General features: G+C 33.1%; 1 long non-coding RNA gene across 1 annotated transcript; it reads left to right on the top strand.

The window, feature by feature from the left end:
- Positions 1-248: 248 nt before the first annotated feature.
- Positions 249-3445, top strand: LOC144563347 (uncharacterized). Its single transcript, XR_013514329.1, has 2 exons — positions 249-489; positions 3012-3445. It is a non-coding gene; the product is annotated as an uncharacterized LOC144563347 (long non-coding RNA).
- Positions 3446-4099: the final 654 nt, after the last annotated feature.

The following is a 4099-nucleotide window of genomic DNA, read 5'->3' as shown; positions in this document are numbered from 1 at the left end:
TCCATATAAGGATCCAAATAGGGATAGACGCATGCAGCAGATAAATTTCTGGATCCGAATTCAGATATTTATTAAATAGAGAAAATAAATCCGAATTCGGTTAGGGATAAACATAATGGATATCTGGACCTTATCAAAACCAGCATTTTTCTTACAAAGATTTGCCTTGGACATTAATACCCCATTGTGGGACTAACTTAGGATTCCGGACCTAATACAAAGGCTTGCCTTGCATTGATCTCAGGTAAACGGAAGAGAAATCATATCTATTTTTAATTAATTGTAATAATTGCCTGCAAAATTCTATATATAGGAATGAATTCTAAGAGGGTACCAGGTGCATCATAAAACAAAGCAGGATAAAATAAATTACAAAAATGTCAACAACAGAAAGTCTCCAAGTTCTCTGCATTCTCTTCCTATTTTTCACTAGCTCTCTCCTATTGCCTAGTACCGATGCTGCTCGAATCCTGGAAGAGAGCAAGGCTGGTAATAAGTAATCTCTCTCTTAATTTTCTAATTAATTGCTGGTGTATTCTTTTTTAAACTAAGGAAGTCTTCAGACTTTAATTGACTTATAATTAAGAGAAAAGGTTATTGTCCATCATGTTTTGTCCACCATTTGTCCACAAGCATTATCCACTCCCAATTTAACTAAATTTGCTCCCTACCGTTAAACCACAGCTCTCATGCCTATTTAAACCTCTCTTGGCCCTTTTCGCATTGATCCTCTCTTGAAATGCGTCGATTCTTTCGCGAACAAGACCCGTGAACTTCGGTATTTCTCTTTTGCTCAGGTAAGCATATATAATTTCCGGGTCTAACTCTCTAATTGCCGATTTAGATTTTTCATTTGCATCCCTAGAAGCATCCAAGGACAATATTGATTGGTCTATGCCGGACTGGCGAATCGGGTCGAGATCCAGCGATCCAAGGGTTGTTGATTTGAGCGTAACAGATTGTTCGTAATTGACAAAAGTTATGGGGAGCGATTGGGTCCGGATGTAGGGGCTGACGCCATGGACGCTCTTTCGAGCTTGTTTGGATCCTGTACAACCCATCTGTTACCTGTTACCTGTAACCGAGAAAGAGATGAGATTGAGATTGGCAGATAGAATTTCGTGTGATCCAAGAGCAATTAATGGAGCAAGCAGAACATTCTAGGGGTGTCAGAAGAGATTTTACCTGATCGGATTATTTAAAAAAGAAATTTATCGCCTCGAGGAAAAAAAGAGACTCGTCAGATCTGTAATCTGGAGAGGAGAGAAATGGTCTTGGTCTTGGTACTGGTTCGATTTCGGCTCGCTACTCCGAACAGTGAATGCATTGTTTCAAGCTTTGGTAAGAAATATTGTACATTTCTGATTCATTTTTCCTTTGCAATGTCGATTTTAATTGAGATTACTGACTCGATCTCGTTTTTTATACATGATCACAATGGAATCTTCAATCGTGGAGCCCGATCGAATAGAAGTTGTTTTTGTTGAAGAGCACGTCAAAATTCAAATCTAGTAAGTTATTTCTGTTGAATTTGTTGTTTTCGTTGTATGCAGTAACAAATCTAGCATTTCAAATGAAATCTGGAGGAAAGAGGTGATAGAGAGGCGATATGGAGTATTGATCTGTTAATTTTACTGTATTGCCTCATTAATTTTACAGTATTCATCTTGTGGAAATCTGGAGGAAATATATGATAGAGAGGTGATATGGAGTATTAATCTGTTAATTTTATAGTATTGTCTTGTTAATTTTACAGTATTTATCTTGTCATTTTACAGTATTCATCTTGTAGAAATCTGAAAGAAAGAGATGATTTATTAATTTTACAGTATTTATCTTGTAATTTTACAGTATTCATATTGTAATTTTACAGTATTCATCTTGTGAAAATATGGAGGAAAGAGATGATAGAGAGGCTTCTTACTCATCCGAACAATGAACACAAGAGGTTTCTAATGTAAAAGTTATTTGTCTATAGTTTTTTTGTTGCTATTATGCTATTCTGAATGTTGCGGTGAATATGTTTATCTTGTGTTGAACAGATGTTGTTTGTGGTGAACATATGTTGTTTTGTGGTGAACAGATTTTTTGTGTGATGATGGATGTATGTATAGATTTAGCAATTTTAGAGTATACATGGTATTATTTTATGGTTTATATTTTGCAATTTTACAGTATACATGATTATTTGCAGGTTGTAGTTTAAACTGAAATGTAGCATTTGTTACATTTTACAATATTTTATGGTTTAGTTTTAGAAATTTTACAATATACATTCAATTGAAAATTTACAGTATTATGTGAAAATTTTACAATATAGACGATTCAATTGTACATTTACAATATACAAGATTCAATTTTACTATGTAGAAGATTCAATTTTACAGTATATAAGATTCAATTTTACAGTATACAAGATTCAATTGAAAATTTTACTGTATACAATATTCAATTTTACAATATACAAGATTCAATTTTACATTTTACAAGATTCAATTTTACAGTATACAAGATTCAATTTTACAGTATACAAGATTCAACCCAGTGCCAATAACCGCTAATAACCACTAATAACTAACTCTAATTGCCAATAACTTCCTATAATTGCAATTTCCGAAAGTACAGTTTGAAAGTACATTTATTTTGTCATGTTGTGCAAGTTGCAATCTTTTTCTAACTATCATGTGACCACTTCAAATAGTTGTTGGATGTTTTGTAGTTAACTGATATATTTTATGTGATATATTGTATAATTATACAGCATGTAGAAGTAATTTTACAGTATTCGCGCAAGTCAAAGCTATGGACAAATGGTGGACAAAAGGCTGTGGACAATTAGACGCTTCCTATAATTAATTCAATGAAAAATGAACCAGCATCTTTTCATTTGCTCCTAATTAATTAAGTGGTAAGTTGAAATTTTTAGTAATAGATAAAGTGAGAGAGAAATCTTCTGTGTTTCTTTCATTAGTAATTAAATTAAATGTTGCAAATATAATCTGTCATTTCAGGACGCAGCCCGGGAGTCTTACAGGCAAACCCTTAATTCGGTTCCATCGCGCAACCCCGGCGGGTCTTACAGTAGACCAAAGTGCAATAAGCATTATAAATGTAATAATCCTCCTTAAGCAAAACCCTAGAAGAATGATGCCTGGTTACATGAAAGATTAAGAGCAAGAAAAATGCAACAACGTCGTATATATATATGTACTTGTATAAATAATAAGTGAATTATACAATGTGCTCAGGAGGGGATTTCATATATTATATATTATTGTAATGGGTACATTTAATAGTTACATAGGTTTGTCCCAATAAATTGTGTTCATCTAAGTAAATCTACCAATGCCATCTCGGTGGATAGAGGCCAAGCAACCCCATTTGACTATAAGTTTGGTGTACTAAAGTAATTATGTTGTTTGAAATAAATAATTGTGATGTATCATAGACAATGCTGCAGCTGACCTCTGTGAATGATTCTCTACAACACAGAATTTTTAAATAGTAAAAATTACTTAAAACTAATTCTCAATTTATGATGTAAAAACAAATTTACATATTAACTTCTGGCTTGAACCAATTTTTTTTTTTTTCCAAAGTTGACCCCTAACTACTAATTGATTCTACTGAGCTATGATATATAATTGAGGAGAAAAGATGCTCATGCTCAGAGGCTGAGAGCATGAGGCTACTTTTAAAGAAAAAACGCAGACCAATCCCTTGCACCCTCATCCCTATCACAAAGAGAGAGAGCAATGACTTGAGTTAACTAATCCAACAATCTAAAATTAATCTCGCAGTTAATCTAAAAAAACATCCAAATAAACTTGTTGATATATTGACAAAAGATAATTTTACTGAAACTTCACTTTGACCAGAGGACAACAGAGAAAATGAAATCATTAAATAAAATAACAAAAGGACTTGAAAATGCGTAGAATTTTGATCGGCAATGGAGAAATTTGAACCAACATTTGATCCATATCTTAATAGGTTTTTTTTTTCCATTGAAAACCTGTCTTTTGATCATGCTTAGCTAAGTTTTAATGCAAAGTTTGAAGTTACTTTTGTTGTACAATTTTTCTAAAAGGGCACGCAA

The sequence above is a fragment of the Carex rostrata genome, chromosome 12 (assembly GCF_964058835.1).
Source record: "Carex rostrata chromosome 12, lpCarRost1.2, whole genome shotgun sequence".
NCBI lineage: Eukaryota > Viridiplantae > Streptophyta > Magnoliopsida > Poales > Cyperaceae > Carex > Carex rostrata.
Note: the sequence above shows the minus strand (reverse complement) of the source record. Positions and strands in the feature narration are given on the sequence as shown.